The sequence below is a fragment of the Mesocricetus auratus genome, unplaced genomic scaffold (genome assembly GCF_017639785.1).
Source record: "Mesocricetus auratus isolate SY011 unplaced genomic scaffold, BCM_Maur_2.0 Super-Scaffold_100008, whole genome shotgun sequence".
In the NCBI taxonomy this organism is placed as follows: Eukaryota; Metazoa; Chordata; class Mammalia; order Rodentia; family Cricetidae; genus Mesocricetus; species Mesocricetus auratus.
The window spans coordinates 84,603,050-84,620,572 of NW_024429192.1; the positions used below are offsets into that span (position 1 = coordinate 84,603,050).

A 17,523-nucleotide genomic window follows, 5' to 3' on the forward strand; every position below is an offset into this window, starting at 1 on the left:
GAGAGGAGGCAGTTTGCCTGGCAAAACCCAAATGTGGACATGCATGGGTCACTGGGTAGGGGCGGTGGACTGTGAGGAGCCATCCAGTCACGAAATGCATCTTGACAGTGTGTGCTGACCAATGGTGACCTTGGAGCGGCGACATTTATCAGCCAGAGAGCCGTGAACTTAGTTGTGTTCCTTTTACTTGAACCTGGTGCTACCCTTGGGGACCGAAGCCACACACTTGTTAGATGGCTAATGGACAGGACACCCCAAAAGGCATATCAGAGACTGAGTTTCCTCTGCTGGAGGGTAATGTAACCAGTGCATCTATGTTTAACTCTTTAGCCCCCAGGCCTGAGGCTCACCCAGCAGAGGGGGAGGGACTGTAAGTGGCCCTTAGCTAAAAGTGGCACTTTTTCTGGCTTACCCACCCAGCAAAGTTAGGCAGCTCCAGCTGGAATGAGCTGGGCCCATCTCTCTATGCTATGATTCGAGAAAAGAAGTCCATTTTGGCTAACCTCAACTTTTTCACCATTAAATCTGCACCTGCAATGTCAGAGGTCACCCAATAATAAAACATGGCATCTTTGAAACTGCTCAGTCACGTGAAAGGAGGCTGTAATTGAGTATATTCATTCCCTGAAGCCCCATCCGAAACCCACAGTTCCTGGCGTTGGGGTAGGGTGGGGGTGTGGGGGGTGATGATGGGAGAGGACAGGATGGGGAGCCAGGCCCTGGGAAGGGACCCTAGGAGCAACAGAAGCTTCTGATGTGGTCCCCTGCTTCTGAAACCTGAGACTAAAAATAAATAAATACCCTGGAATTCTCTCCACCCACACTCTCACACCCAAGCTGGCCCCCAGCCTTTGTGGGCAGTTTGACCTGATAAATGCGCTTGGCTGGCATCAAATAGTTTGGCTTTGACCGGTCCCATTTAAATATGTGAATTAGTCATGAAGCAGACACAGCTTGGCGAGCGGGATAAATTGCTGGACCCCATTGAAGGAGGAGGCAGAAGAAAGGAGGAAGGCATTCGGCCTTCTCAATCGGGTACAGAGGTTAGAGGTGCCCAGCGACCCTCATGTCTCCTCGCACTCCTCACCAAGCCTTAACGCAGGCTGGGGAGGAGATGCCATCCCCAGCCATTGCACAGGTCACTTGGTGCCACTGTGGGCCTTTTCTCCTCTCTTGAGGGAGAAAGGAAATGGTCCTTCAGAAGCCTTGCATAGACTGCCCACGCTGCTGTGGGTGGCCCCTGAATTTCACAGGAGATGAGCATGAGGGCAACCTGCTTGAGCCAGCAGGCCTCTGAGCTGATGTCACCGTGGCAAGAGCCAACCTGGAGCTTCCGTAGGTTTTTCTCTACACCCAGTGCCCAGTCTTGTGTCCACAATGGGGGAACCACCAGGAGTGGACTGGACCTCCGGACAGGACAGCAAGTCCCCTCAGAGAGAAAACCCAAAGTCCCTGTTCTCTCTGGTTTCTTTTTTTCTTTTCTTTTCTTTTTTTGGTTTTTTGAGACAGGGTTTCTCTGTATTGTCTTGGAGGCTGTCCTGGAACTCGCTTTGTAGACCAGGCTGGCCTCGAACTCACAGAGATCCACCTGCCTCTGCCTCCCGTGTCTCTCTGGTTTCTTACAACTGTCTTTACCGCACACATGTCCCGATGTGTCACCCACTGGGGCAAAACAAGTTTGTCTTTTAGGCCACCTGCTTGCTGAGATTGGAGTTGGGTGGCAGCTGGCCCCAGCCAGGAGAGGACAACATCAAGGCCTGCTGTTTAACCCCCACCCCACTTCTAACTCGGGCATTCTGCAGACCCTTCTGTCTTGGCCAGTTGTTCTAAGCCACAGTTACACACCACCAGTGACGACCTGCCCAGACAGTTTGCTTCAAGGGTGGTTGCGGAACAGTGGTTTAGTCAGAGTGAGTTGACTGTCTTGATCTGTATATGAGGAGTGAGTCAAAGCTGTATAAAATAAAATAGCAATCCCTGGGTTGCCAGGAGGAAAAGCTTCAGGGCAGAGAGCCAGGCAGAGCGTGAGCAAGGCTGTGAGCACAGGCCCCAAAGCTTGGGGAAAGTCCAGCTCTGGGGCCCCCAGCAGCTCTCTGCGGGCGCTGGCAGCTTTACCCTGGGTTTGTGGGCTCACTACATGCGCTTTAAACCGTGGCCGAGAGCTGGAGCGGTGCCTGGAAGCGGCTTCGAAACGATGAAGTCGCAGCGCCCCCTGCTGGTGCGCGACCGCAATAGCGATCTGAGCTGTTCTGAGCCTGTACTGGAGCAGTCCTAGGACTTGAGAGGTTTGGCGTTTCCCCCAGCATACAAGATTGCTAGCTCCCACAAGGACCTGAAGCTTGTCTGGAAGCGAGTAGCCCCTGCTGCGTCCTTCCTTCTGTCCTATTCAGTTCACCCACGTATGCCTAAAGTGAGGCAAAGCGCCCAAGGCAATCTTTCGTGCTGGCTGCGGATTGCTTTATAACCATAGTAAAAGGCAAGTTCGTTCTTTCATAAATGTGAAAATCATGTCACCTAGTAAGTGCCAAGTGGTAGGACCTGCCAACTTGGCATCAGCTGCTTTCTCATGGCAGTCCTCTGTCTAAACGAGACCTGGAAACTCCCGAGATCCCAGCAGCCACACTCAGCCTATGGGCTTGTTCATTTACTCTGATCTCGGAGAACATCCTGCCCTTGCTACTTTGGTCGCCTTCAGTTGTCACCAAGCAGGCGCATATACCGCTTATCACCAACTCCCAGGTTGGCTACTGCCCTCAGTCACCCACACAGCCGCCACAGGGATCCTCATGGACCCCCATCACATCCAGTTAATGATTAAAAGTTTTTTAAAAAGATCTATTTTTTTATTTTGTGTGTGTTTTTCCCATGGAGGTCAAAAGAAGTCAGATTCCCCTAGAACTGGAGTTACAGGTGGCTGTGAGCCACCATGTACTGGGAACCAAACCCAGGTCCTCTGCAAGAGCAGCCAGTGCTCCTAACCCCTGAGCTGTCTCCCTAGTCCAGATTAAAAGTTTCTTTCCTCAGGATGCTGAGGCTGTAGGGTGACAAATCCCAAGCCCATCAGAGCTATAGAGTGGGGTCAAGGCCAGCATGGGCAGCTTTTTTTTTTTAATCTTTTGGTTTTTCAAGACAAGGTTTCTCTGTATAACAGTCCTGGTTGTCCTAGAACTCACTCCATAGACCAGGCTGTCCTTGAACTCTTTGCAATTCACCTGCCTCTGCCTCCTGAGTGCTGGGATCAAAGGTGTGTACCACCATCACCCAGCTTCCTTTGATTTAAAAAGTCAAAAAGAGGAAGGGATGTAGCTCAGTACCACCTTCTAGTTTATCACGAAAGAGGCTCTGGGTCCTATGTCCAATGTGTCATCAAGCAGTCACCTGTCCTGTTTACTCTGCAGCCTTCTGCCCTCACCCACGCCACAGTCACAGCCCTCGTGGAGTTGGCGATTTTGTTATCAGCTATGCTGGGGACGGAACCCACATCCTCTCCAGTGCCGGGCAGCGGCTCTGCCGTGGAAGCCACATCTAGCCGATGTTTATATTTATACTTTAGACTCAGCTTGGCTACTCCTTCTGAGATCTCAGGCTCAAAGCTGTTCTCCCTCACTGTGTCACATCTCGTCACACCCCACAGGCCAACATAGACATCTCTGCACTTACTGGGTGATGGTCTGACCCCCTGGTGGCGTGGAGACTTTCAGGAAAGAGAATAGTATTTGCCGACAGCTGTGTCTTCAGCACCAAGTGCAGGCCCGGGTGGAGTCGCTAGTGTGGAGTGTCGGTCGAAGCGTCCTACCCGATGGATGCTGTTAACTCAGGTTGTCTAGGTGTCATCGGCTGTCACACAGCTAACAGGTAAACACTCAACTGCTCAGTAGATTCACTACTCGGAAGAGGGCTTGGGGGAGGGGCATGGAACAGCCTGACAAGATTCTGAAATATTGGTTATCAGAGAGATATTCGGTAGAGCATAACTACATAAGACTACACGAAGATCGTGGGTGATATTCGCAAAGAAAGAAATCTTGTCTCAAGAACAAATCACAGTCAAACAGTAATGGTGCAAACCTTTAATCCCAGCACTCAGGAGGCAGAGGCAGGTGGATCTCTGTTGAGTTTGAGGCCAGCCTGGTCTACAGAGTGAGTTCCAGGACAGCCAGGGCTACACAGAAAAAAGCCTGTTTCAGAAAGGGTGAGGAAGGGAAAGAACATTTAGTTTCTTTTTAAAGGGGTAAGAAAGAGATTCACCAATTGAAGACTATTTATTTCTGTGTGCACTAGGGCAGAGGGCAGAGGAGGATAATTAAGCTGTTTTCCTCCTTCTAACTCATTTTTTAAAGACAGATTCTGTCTTGTAATTTCTGCCCTTCTATGAACTCCAAGCTAGCTGGCCGGGAAGCTTACTATGGCTCTCCTGTCTCCAGCTTCATCTCTCTGTAGGGAGAGCTGAAATTATAGCTAGGTTGCACCCTGGCTATCCTAGAACTCACTATTAGACCAGGTTGGCCTGGAACTCACAGAGCTCCCCCACTTCTGCCTCCGCAGTGCTGGGATTAAAGCATGTGCTACTGCATGGGGCAGGGTGGGGCTGGGCGGCGTCCAGGACTTTATGAGGATTGAATTTATGGTGTCAGGCTAGTGCGGTCAAGGACTTTTACCCGCTGAATCACCTTGCCTGCCAGAAAGTTTTGTTGATTTGTTTATTTTACAAGATTTCTCTTGACGGGGCAAGAGAACAGACAATACAGTATTTCTTCTCTAAAGACAGCTTTGGGGGTTGATTAGAGAGTGGATGGAGTCTTAATGACCCAGAAGCCTTCCAGCCACTGGGACCCACTGTACACAGAGGGCGCCAGAGGGCCTCTGGCCAGGCACTGTGCTCAGTGACACCTTCCGTCCTTTTTTTATTTTATTTATTTAACCAGACTTGTAGACCATGCTGTGCCCCTTTAGCACTCTGGGTTGATTGCTTTGTGTATTTTTGTTTGGTTTTGGTTTTTCGAGACAGGATTTCTCTGTATAGTCCTGGCTGTCCTGGAACTCACTCTGTAGACCAGGTTGGCCTCGAACTCTCTGAGATCCACCTGCCTCTGCCTCCTGAGTGCTGGGGATAAAGATGTGTGCCACCACACCTGGCCTGCTTCATGTGTTGTCATGTCTCAGTTTAAATTCTGGAGACCCCCACCCTACCCCGTGTAACTTGTCATTTCTTTGACTACATTAGCAGAGAGGACTGGAACAGGGAGATGACGAGAATAGTTCCATATAGAAAAAAAAATGGAGACTAACACTTGACTTCTGCTTTAAAATAAAACCATGGCTAGAGAATGGATTCATTAAGTCAGAGGATGTTGGGTCTGCTCAGTATAGAGAGCTTGCCCAGGAGGCTGGGGCCGTGGATTCCATCTCCTGCACACCAAACAAGCAAAAAAGAAACTCCCTGTGTAACCTAGGCTGCCCCTGACCTGGCATTCTCCTGACTCAGCCTCCTGAAGCACTGTGGAAAGCCCACATCCCCCAAAAGACAGCAGAGCTTGCATGCTCTCGGGGCATCCCTTCCACTCCATGATAAGGGACCGTTGTCAGAAAAATAGAGAAAATGTCGTCATTTCATGTGCTGGATGCTGTTAGTATTTTTGCTGTGTTACTTTCCAAACTCTTAATTGATATATCAAAACTTACAACAGGGAGCTGGAGAGACTGTACGGCAGTTAAGAGCGTCTCTTACGGAGGACCCAGGTTTGATTCTCAACGCCCATGTGGTAGTTTCAGTTCTAGGGGATGCAATGCCCTCTTCTGGCCTCTTTAGGAACCTCATCATGCATATGATGCACATAAATACATGTAGTCAAAATGCTAATACACATAGAATAGAAATGTATAAATCTTTTTAAAAATCAGCTATATTGTATGGGTCTATTTTAAGATGCTGTCTCAATATGGAGTCCAGGCAGGCCTGGACCTTCAATTCTCCTGCCTCAGCTCCTCACCCCAAGTGGTGGGATAGCAGGTCCTTCCATATCATTTAGCTTAAGTTTGCCAGCCTACAGAAACACTTGCTGGTGTTTTGCTTCCATCTAATATCTAAAGCCTGTTTTGATCAAGGATATTTCCAGGTGTCTTCACTTGACCAGAGGCATCTTTGAAGCAGAAAGCACATTCTACTCGTCTTTGTAACTTCCAGCACCTAGTGTAATTCCTGGCATACAGTAGGTAACCAATACATACCCGCTAATGAAGGCATGGATGGATGAATTAAAAACCCAGGACTTAGCCGCTGCGGGGAAGATGTGAGCCCTGTAACAGTGTGGCAAGACACGCCCGTGGCTGCAATAGTGGCATGAATGCTACTTTCTGGTTGGATATAAGATTCACTCCACAGGGGGAAACACATGCCGGTACTGTAAATCTGACTAAGAACCCATAGCTGGGGAGCACTTGTGGATGCTACTTTGCTACATGCAAATAGTATCACACTCCCCTCTAAATCCGTGTCTCTCTACCCCACAGCTCTCAGACTTCATCAGAGAAGTTTCTCGGCACAGTGGTCATGGTTAATACAGAAACCAACAACTAGTCAAAGTGCACAGAATAAATGTCAGTGGAGTGTTCGGTCACAAATGGGACATCTATGTCTCTCTCACACACACACCCTTGAAGCTCAGGGACCATCTCAGAAGGAGTGGGAGATAAGAGCCAGAGGTCAGAGAGGACTGATCTGGACACAGCAGGATGCTACACTCATGAACTCACAGAAGCTGCACAAGATCAAGCCAGTCGATGTTCCATAACAGAGCGGGGATGCGCTCATGAGCCCCATCTATAGCTGGGGACCTGTGGGTATAGTGGCACCTTGCCTTGCCAGTACACTGTGGTGGTGGCCACACCCTTTGGGCGTGGCTTCAGGTGCAGACGTGACCCTTTCTAAGGTAGAGGAGGGTTTGGCTCGTGCTCTCTTGGGTTGCAGAGATCATCAGAGGGGCAGAGACTGCATCTTCTGGAGCAGGAAGACCATGGTGGTTATTTATTGTTATTTGGGTGTTTCCCTAATAAATACCTATTTATCATTTATCTTGGGTCTGGTGGACTCATTTAAACCCTGCCTTCATGTGGGTACTCTGTGGCTTCTGTGGGAGGAAGAGTCGGTTTTTTTTAAAGATTTATTTATTTATTACATATACAATGTTCTGCCTACACGCCAGAGAAGGACACCAGATTGAATTGTAGATGGTTGTGAGCCACCATGTGGTTGCTGGGAATTGAACTCAGGACCTCTGGAAGAGCAGGCAGTGCTCTTAACCTCTGAGCCATCTCTCCAGCCCCGAGTCGGTTTTTTTTTAAGGATAGAGCTACACATAAGTTGTCCACACTCCAGTGGATAGCCCCATACCCATGCGTGTATAGGTAGCACACATTGAATTCAATGGGCTTAAAAGGGGAGACAGAGAGTTGGCAGGGAGTAGGATGGGGTTAGATGTAGGAGGGGGTGAATATGATCAAAATGCATTATATGCATATATTAAATTGTCAGAGAAGTAATAAAATATGTTAAAATATACCCCACATCAAGAAAACAAGCCTGGCGGTGGTGGCGCACGCCTTTAACCCCAGCACTTAGGAGGCAAAGGCAGGTGGATCTCTGTGAGTTTGAGGCTAGCTTGGTCTACAGAGCAAGTTCTAGGACAGCTGAGGCTATCCAGACAAACCCTGTCTTGAAAAAACAAAAAAAACCTCATGATGCCATTCAAAGAGACATTTTGCAACCCTCCTGCCTAGGTAGGCTAACCTATAGGTTTTAACCTTCATCTTTCAGAAAGCTACGTGCCAACATCACATTCATGTGCCACCAATGCCCAGCTAGACTAGAAATCGAAGTCACCTATGTCACCACCATCACAATCATGTTTTATTGTCTGAGACAGGATCTTTCTGGCTGGTCTGGAGCTCGCTGTGTAGACTAGACTGAACTCCCAGAGCTCCTCCTGCCTCTGTCTCCCAAGGACCACAATGCCAGAGTTGTCTATCCATTCGCTTCCAGCTTATTTATGTAACACCTCCAGTTCATCTTACCTATTTTGGCTAAGTTTTTTCCCTGTAACCTAAAGCTGGCCTGGGTGGTTTTGATTGCGTGAACTCACCCCATGCACAGATTCTTCTGTGTACACTTCTCACACACCCTGGGACAGCCCAAGTCATCAGCTAGCAAGAAAATAGATATTGCAGTCTTAGCGTATGCTAGAGAGTGGACAAGAGGAAGAGATCGCAAAGCGTCATCGTTGCCCTGAAGGAGTCTGAAGTGTGACTTATTGCATGGCGACTGCACAGCATATGCTCCCTTTGGCACGTAATTACTCCTGTCACTCAGAGTCACAAGTCTCCCTCTTCTCTGTTGAAGGCAGCTGTGTGTAGCCCGAACACTCCAGCCCACCATGGCCCAGGACTCTGTGGGGGAAAGCCTTGGTTTCTCTTTGACTCCTGTCCCTTCAGGATGAGGCTGGAACATCCGCTTCATCAGTCTTTGAGAGGACCAATCCGAGGGCAAAGGTTAAAAATGAGCCACAGAGCAGATGTCTGCCGCCCACACTTACCCACACTCCTCTTGGAAAAGGCTTTTCCTTTCCACTAAGTATTAGAAAAACTGCCGAGCCTTGTGCTTTCTTTCTAAGGCCGACACATCACCAACCTTTCAGATCAGGATGAAGGACTCTCCTATTGCCACCATTCTGCTGTAACTAAGAAAGTCCGGCATGCGCCTCATGTGTGGCCTGGAAGATTCATTGTCTGATGCTATCACAGGGGTCAAGAGGGTCAAGTGTAGTTCCTGTCTCAGCAGCCAGCAGCATGGCCTTACAGTGTCTTCCTAGTGTCCCTTCATCTCCCTTTCCTCAAAGATTTAACCTTCTTTTTAAAAACCTGTTCTTACCTATGATTACTGTATTTTATTGTAGAGATGTTTTGTCCCTGTGCACATCTGTGGATCACTTGCTTCTCTGATGATTTAGGAGGCCAGAAGAGGGTGTCAGATCCCCTGGGCTGAAGTTGATGACTATTGTGAGTCACCAGCCACGTGAGCACTGGAACCAAACTCTGGCCTTGCAAGAGCAGCAAGTGCTCTTAACCGCTGAGTCTCTTCAGTTCCTCTCCACAGCCCTTAAATGCTGCTGCTCCTAAGCATCTCACTTTGTCTACTGCCCTCTCCCCTCCTCCTTCTCCTCCCTCTCCCCTTCCACCCTCCTCCCTCCCCCCTTCCGCCCTCCTCCCTCCCCCCTTCCACCCTCCTCCCTCTCCCCTTCCACCCTCCTCCCTCCCCCCTTCCACCCTCCTCCCTCTCCCTTCCACTCTCCTCCCTCTCTCCTTCCACCCTCCTCCATCTCCCCTTCCACCCTCCTCCCTCTCCCCTTCCACCCTCCTCTTCCCTTCCACCCTCCTCCCTCTCCCCTCCCACCCTCCTCCCTCTCCCCTCCCACCCTCCTCCCTCTCCCCTCCCACCCTCCTCCCTCTCCTCCCTCTCCCCTCCCACCCTCCTCCCTCTCCTCCCTCTCCCCTTCCACCCTCCTCCCTCCCCCTTCCACCCTCCTCCCTCTCCCCTTCCACCCTCCTCCCTCTCCCCTTCCACCCTCCTCCCTCTCCCCTTCCACGCTCCTCCTCCTTCTCTTCCATTCACTTTTGGGCCACTTCCTCTGTCCTGTTAACCCTAACAATGGCCTTGTGGGAGGAGCATATTGGTCTTGTCAGTGGGCAGTGCGTCTCTGGACTGTACCGCCATTCGTTTCTGTAGTGGGCAGAGACTCAGAACTGGTCAAAGTGCTGAGAATGAGTGACTATTGAGTACTCAGTTCTAAATGGGACATCCCCTGCGCAGAGAAGATGAAGAAGCAGTAAGGGGAGGAGCTGGAAGGAAGGTGGAGTGATGTCATGGCACTCCGGATGCACAGTCGCTAGGTGAGTGACACAAGACATCCACAGGATTGGGCCTATGGGCATGCTGTCCTGGGGGCAGGACCTGATGAGGCTATGCCCTTCCCTGGTGAACTGCTGGCAGCTGAGGGGCAGAGTTGTGACCACTGGTAAGTTGCATAACTTCTCACCCATTCTCATGTAACCCTAATTAAAATCACAGGGCTAGAGACATGGCTCAGTGGTTAAGAGCACTGGCTGCTCTTTGAGAGGACCCGGGTTCAGTTCCCAGCACCCATATGGCAGCTCACACACTCTTAACTCCAATTCCAGGGGATCTGACGCCCTCTTCTGGCCTCCTCTGGGATTTGGCATGCAAGTGATTCATAGACATACAGGCAAGTCAAACATCCCCATATTTAAAAAAGTAATAATCTCAAAAATAATTTTCAGTTGTTGGGACACACTTACATAAAAAGACATCTCAAAGGAGCATACAACCTCTTTATGCAGGAAGCCTGATCAGCTGAGGGGGCAGAAGGAGGGAAGGTGACAGCTGGGTACCCCTGAGGTCCCCCACTCACAGAGGCTCTTACTCATTGCCTCTAAAGAGCCAAATGTGGTTGTGTCACAGTCACCCACGGAAATGGTTAAATTACAGACTTCTGGCCCCTACCCTAGCACACACCTTCTGAACCAAAAATTTCAAAGAGGAATTAGTCTAAGAGGCAAGGGACATGGCTCACATTAGTGGGGGTCTAGATTCCATCCCTTACACAAAAAAGCCAGAATCCGAGTTCTCACGTACCTGCTTGGTGCTCTGGGTTCAGCACCACGTGGGAGCCGAATGTGAAGATCTTTGTGCCTTGCTGCCTGCAAACCCAGCTCCTTCCCTGGCTGTCCCTGGGTCACAAGGGCAGCAGCATGGTTAGTCATTCCGTGACCTGCTTGCCTTTGCCTAACCTGTGCTTCAGACTTCCTACAGGATGCACACTACTGCCTTGTATGAGGCAGTGGAAACGGCTGACTCACTCCAAGAACTTTGAAACCTGCAGATAAAGCACAGTGCCAGTCCCTCACTGTACTTACCGGCCGGCACACCAGAGAGAACCTTCTTGGAGGCAATCATGAGGCTCTCCCCCCACACATCGGTCCCCTGTGACCTACCTGACTGACCCCATCTCACAATGCTCTTTGAGAATCACAAGGCAAAATATTTCTTTTTAAGGGCTTCTTCCCGGGATCTACCTCAGCCCAGAACCTCGTGTTCAATTCAGCTCTGAGCCTCGTCCTTGTGGACCTCAAATGCTCGTTAGTTTATCTGGCAGCAGTCAGCATTCCACTGGGTGAAGGGCGACCTGATGATGTCTTTGCTGGGCGGCCAAATGTCGCAGCGGGGCCAGTAGCTTTTATCCTTCAGATACTGAATTTCACATCTATCAATATTATCAGCTCAAATATTGTCATTTTTATAAATGAAAACTGACTGACCATAAATCATTCTCTGGGCAGGTCATTGTCGGGAGAAAGTGGTCATTCAGTTCACAAGCTGGCCAGCCAGGTGTGTCTATTTAGAGCCAGCAAATCTGGCAGGGCGAGATAGCTCTCCCATTCATTCCTTCTCCTGCAGAACACACTCAGGCAGGATAGAGGCAATCGCTAGCAAGCCCCTGCCTTGTAGGCCCCGTGACCTTGTTTGTAAGATACGTTAATGTTGGCCCGTGCTTTCCCCAATGTTTAGAGCCACAGGTTGGAAGCTACTGATGGTTTACGTCAGTAGTTCTCAACCTCTCCAGTGGTTCTCAATCTTCCTAGTGCTGCTACCCTATAACACAGTTCCTCATTTTGTGCTGACCCCAACCATAAAATTATTTTTGTTGCTACTTCAGAACTGTAATTTTGCTACTGCTGTGAATCTTAATGTAAATATCTGTATTTTCCCATGGTCTTTGGGGTCTGGATCCATAAGTTGAGAACTGTCAGTTTAGAGATTGAGGACATGTGGCAGTTGCTACTATATAGTCACTCATCCCCCGCCCCATAGCAAGCATATTCCTGAGATCTAGTTCAACTCTTCCAGGTTGAGATGAAGTTTCATTATCATATAGATCCAATCATTGAGTACTGAGTATGGGTAAACCACTAGGATTGTGAAATTCTGTTTTAAGACCACAAGACTGGGGGTTGGTGTGATGCCTTACTTAGCCGTGTGTCTTGTAAAGTTACCTGTCCTCATTCTCCAGTTTTGTCTTCCATAAAAAAGAGGTTGGGGCCGGGCGTTGGTGGCGCACGCCTTTAATCCCAGCACTCGGGAGGCAGAGGCAGGCGGATCTCTGTGAGTTCGAGGCCGGGCTGGACCGATAGCTTCCGAAACAATACAGAGAAACCCTGTCTGGTAAAAACCAAAAAGAAAAAAGAAAAAAAGAAAAAAAGAGGTTGGGTTTTCATGATGACGAAATGAGAGATAAAGAGTAAAGCCTGAGAAATGCTTTCTTGAATGATGAATAGAGTCATTATTGTCTCTGACAATTGACTGTGTATGAATGTGAACTAACTGTACGGGATGCTGATGATATTTCATGTCGACAGAGAAGCAAAGGGCTGGAACTCAGTGGTTAAGAGCAATGGCTGCTCCTGCAGAGGACCTGGGTTCAGTTCCCAGCACCCACAGGGCAACCCACAACCATCTGTAACTCCAGTTCTAGAGAATTAACCTGCCTGGGCCTCTGTGGCCAGGCCCCCAGGATACAAGCTTCAAACATGTGTTTTCAGAACCTGGACTTTCATAGCCATAGGGTGACTACAACTGTGGCCAGTGGCAAAGATTCCCAAGATTCTCAGTTCATGAGCTTGAATCCAACAGTACTGCCTTGACCTCTCTTCCAAGGGGCAGCAGGAGAGAATAAAGACAAGTGGCTCAAGAAATCCTGCCTTTGCAGGTTCTTAAGTCTCAAGTATGTTGAAATTACCCGCAGTCTTTACTAATATTGTTATTGTGTTATTTTTGCAGTGTTGAGAAGAAAACCCAAGGCCTTATGTGTGACAGACATGTTCTACCACTGAGTTACACCACTGCCCTGGAGGCCACGTTCGACCACGGCTTTCTGACTCAGTAGGTCTGGGTTGTTGCCTAAGACTGCATTTTCTAGAAGCTTCCAGGTGACACTCATGCTGATCCAGGAAGCATGCTCTGAGAGACTCTGCTTCGTCTGTGATACTCACCTAAAATATAATGTCACAGTTCAATTATTCCAGAGCAGACCTGGCCTTCCTACCCCAACACTTCCACACTTTCTCGTTGATCCAAGGCTCCCTGGGGACTGTCCTCACTACCCAGGTCTCTGTCTCAAGAGAGCTGATAGTCACTTTCACCCGTAACTCTTTCTTAGGGGGCAGTGAGACAGGAAACATGCGGGACAGGACACTCCCATGACAGCGAGTTGAGAACCCTGGCTTCCCAGGCATCAGCCTTGGGAGTCTTTAGGTGGCACACACTTTCCCACGTCACTGTCACCCTCCCGCAGGGTCACCATTTTCTGCCTTCATGTTCAACAGGTTCTTGGTGTCTGAGGCAATTGAACCGGGGTCTCCTCAGACACGGGTGACTTTAAGAGAAATATGCACCAGGTACAGACAAGGAAAGAGGACCGTGAAGACAAGGGCTCTGGTGGGCAGGCACCGTGGCTTTGTGGCTTTCTAGAAGAAACACAGCATCAAAGGCTGATTTCCCCATGTCAACCCCTTGTCCTTGACTTCCCTGCCTTCTGGGTCTTGCATAGTTTCCCAGTGGCCTCTGGGAAGGAGCCTGAACCTCTCTGTCTTCCTCCTCCTTCCAACTCCCCTACAGTCATCACACCTTACTTTGTCCTCAACACTGCTTTTCTTTTCCCTGCCTTAGCCAGCCGGCAGGAGGGTCAGGGCACACACTGGCAGCTCTTCACATGTGTGGGATACAAACATGGAAAGTGCCCCCACTACCCTGCGGGTCACCCATCCAGAGGGCGGAAGAGGGCAGAAGAGGGCGGAGCACTCTCTGCACCCTGCAGACCTTCCAGGGCATGAAGTCCCTCACTACCCTACAACAGTCCAGGCCAGTGCTTATGGCTTTTGTGCACAGACTGAGGACTGACCTGAAGCCTTGTGTGTGAGTAAGCGGATGACACTGAGGTCCCACTCAGAACAAGCAGACGCTCCACACGCTTGCCTCCATGATAGCCTGGGACATGGTGAACCTCCCTGGGTGGCGTCTATCATCTGCAGCCTGTGGTGGCTCGTTTTAGTTGTCAACTTGACTTCATCTGGAATTCACTAAAACCCAAGTGGCTGGGTATGCCTGTGAGGGTTTTTTTTTTTAATTAAATCATTTGAAGTGGGAAGACCCCCTTTCCATCCAGGTGTTCTGAGGTGGGAAGATTCACCTTTAATCTGGACCACACTGTCTGGTGGCAGCCTAAAGGACATGGAGGAAGGATGCTTGCTCTCTTTGCCTGCTTGCACTCACTCTTGCTGACAAATCCATTCCTTCTCTGGCATTAGAGCCAACTTCCTCAGGACTCCAGCACATACTGAAGAGCAGCTGTGACATCAGCCTCGTGGACTGAACAACTGCTGGATTCTTGGACCTTCTGCTGGGTTAGCTGGACCACAGCCTGTAAGTCATTCTAATAAATCCCCCTTCTGTATATATATTCATTCTATAAGTTCTGTTCCTCTAGGGTTAAGACCCCTTTGGAGGGGGGATCAAAGGGCCCTTTCACAGGGTCACATATCAGATGTCCTACATATCAGATATCTACATTATGATTCATAACAGTAGCAAAATTACAGTTATGAAGTAGCAATGAAAATAATTTCATGGTTGGGGGGCCACCACAGCATGAGGAACTGTATTAAAGGGTTGCAGCATTAGGAATGCTGAGAAGCACTGCCCTAGAGAACCCTAGCTAATACAGGGTCCAAGTTCCTTTGCTCAGGCCCTCCTGGGCCTCTGTTGTGCTGATGAACTTTGTTTTTAGTCCTCCTCCTTTCCTGCCTTCTTGCCTCCCTTCTGTCCTCCAGGAGTCACTGTGAATCAGTGTCCTGTCACGGATGTGGTGAAGGAGGACATCTCTTGTGGCCAATCCCGGAAATCTGAGCCCCTGGAGGCCCCGGGCCCTGTGTAGGCCTGACACGCATTCGTAGCTGTGGCTTTTGCTCTTAGAACCAGGTGAAGCTGTGTCAGAGGAATGTTCTAGACTTGGGGATGACTCAGCAACACCGTGTTTTTATCCCAACTCAGCAGGCACACGGACAAGCTCCTAGTTCTTAAGCCTGATGAAGGTCCACACCCGTGGAACCATGGCCAGCACCCCAGTCGCTCTGCACAGTCCTTCCTGGTAACCACAGCCCTAGGTCTGCACAGCAGAACTGCCTGTGCCTCGCTTGGAACTTCATGTTCCCAGTCGCTGCCCTTTTGTCTCTGCTTTCTGTCTCTCCACTGCCCTTAGGAGGCTCACACGTTTTGCACACCCCTGAGTTCGTTTGCCTTCTCTGTCTGAACACATTAGGGCAGATTTGTCTCCTCTGCTGTGGACAGAGCCTTGGATAGTGTCCAGCTCAGGATAGTAGGGACAGCCCAGTGTGTGCCCCTTGATGAACTGTGCATGTCTTGTTGGTTATGTGTCTGAGAGTGGGTCACAGGGCATACCTGTCCAGATTTTGTTGGTGCTACCCAAGGGTTTGGCAAAGTGGTTCTGTTGATTGTATGTGTATGCACAGTTCATCAACTTGGTACACTCCAGAATCCTCATTCAAGCATTTCTGGTAGGTAGATGGGTATGTATCCTCCATACTGTGTTCTCCAAACTGGTGATTCTTTTGAGCATCTTTTTATAAGTTTAATGACAACTTGAATATCTTCTCTTGTTTGGGGTGTTTTTAAAATTTTTCTTTTTTTGTTTTTGGTATTGTTTTTGTTGATGTTGTTTTGTTTTCTGAGACAGGGTTTCTCTGTGTAACATCTCTGGCTGTCCTGGAACTCACTCTGTAGACCAGGCTGGCTTTGAACTCAGAGATTCACCTGTCTCTGCCTCTGCCTCCTGAGTGCTGATTAAAGGTGTGCGTCCCCCAGTTCCCTTCAGTGTAAGAGAATACTGAAGAACAAGGAGACTAAGTAAGACACACCTAAGCATGCTCCCGAGTCCGGATTTAACTTCAGGCCCTCTCACCTCTGAGCTGCTGCGTTAGCCTCTGTCCCATCCAGTTCCCTGTCCCTGCCACCCACATTACTAAATACACACAAGAGATTGTCCAAGCCTGGCATTTGGCTGTGCAAGCCTGTCCCCAGACTTGAGCCTGCCTTCCAATCTCCTCTGGTCACTGGACTGGGTTTCCGGGGGTGTGCTGTGAGGTTTACACCCATGACAAGTCTGTGGCTCCTCCCAGAACCCCTCACCCTGTCACTCCCTTAAGGCCCTCCCTTCCAGGGACTGGGCTTCTGTTCCCCTTCCCCAATCTGATCCCAATATACCTAAGCCATTTGGTTTTGTGGGTGTCTTGGACCTGGGCACCTCTCTTGAAGTCTCCTCTCCTACTTCCTCCCCGTTTCTCCTCTCAAGGTCTGGTTTCTTCTGCCCGCCATGTTCAGCCTGGACTCTTCCCTCTGCCCACCTCTTCCCCTCTATCTACGATGAAGGCCTTCTCCACACTTTAGGAGTGGTCATGACTTCCTCCTTTTATTTCATGTTTTCAATCAAACATGTCTCAGATTTTTCCAAGACAGTCCTGACAGAGCAAGCCTGTGTCACAGTTAGATACATACTCTGCATCTTTAGCATGGAAGACACACAACCTGGAACTGTCACATTGTGTCCTGAACTGGAACTTTGAAGACAGTGACTCCTTCCTGGCCTCTTCGTTCTCTGCTCCCCTTGTGTTTACTCTCTTGTGGTGGTGAAGTGTTGGTTACTGGACTTTCATTTTGGGGAGGGAGGAGCCACACTCAGTGCCTTGAGTCCCTGTACATCCTCACTTCAATAACGCCTAAGAGGCAAGCCCACCCAGATACATCTGGGGCTCCCCATCACCAAAAGCCATCGAAATATGCAGGGTGCAGGTCCTTCTACACCAGCCCCCAGAAAGCATACACTGGCCTGGATGTGACTCTTTCCCTCTGGTGCCCACAGCCCTGTCTCGGCCCTAAGCTTACCTTTGGTCTTTTCTCTCCATTTTGTCTCTCCCACACACAGACCACTCATGACTCTGACGGAATCCCTCTAGTGTGGTCCAGGCTGAGCAGCAACTGGCACAAGGCCGAGGGTTCCATCCCCAGTGCGTACCCTGATCAAAAATAAGCAAAGAGGCCGGGCGTTGGTGATGCATGCCTTTAATCCCAGCACTCGGGAGGCAGAGGCAGGTAGATCTCTGTGAGTTCGAGGCCAGCCTGGTCTACAGAGCGAGTTCCAGGACGGCCTCCAAAGCCACAGAGAAACCCTGTCTCGAAAAACAAAAACAAAAACAAAAAAACAAACAAAAAGCAAAGAGGAAGAAAGAGAGATATTGTTTTTTAGGGGCACAAGCCATGAAAAAGTAGCCACACAAGCTGTTGCTGATTGATTGAGATAAGGTCTGGAATTCACAGCCTGGCCT

General features: G+C 49.5%; 2 long non-coding RNA genes across 2 annotated transcripts in view; one reads left to right on the forward strand and one right to left on the reverse strand.

Moving 5' to 3' along the window:
* The window catches only part of LOC121142044, a 16,483-nt gene extending 5,199 nt beyond the window's left edge, over nucleotides 1–11,284 (reverse strand). The window contains exons 1-2 of the long non-coding RNA XR_005879068.1: nucleotides 11,065–11,284; nucleotides 10,706–10,946 (exon numbers count right to left, since the gene is read on the reverse strand). This is a non-coding gene — a long non-coding RNA (uncharacterized LOC121142044). The remainder of the gene's footprint in view (nucleotides 1–10,705; nucleotides 10,947–11,064) is intronic.
* On the forward strand, nucleotides 9,644–14,579 carry LOC121142045. The gene is made up of 3 exons (XR_005879069.1): nucleotides 9,644–9,942; nucleotides 12,908–13,009; nucleotides 14,434–14,579. It is a non-coding gene; the product is annotated as an uncharacterized LOC121142045 (long non-coding RNA).
* The last annotated feature ends 2,944 nt before the right edge of the window (nucleotides 14,580–17,523 follow it).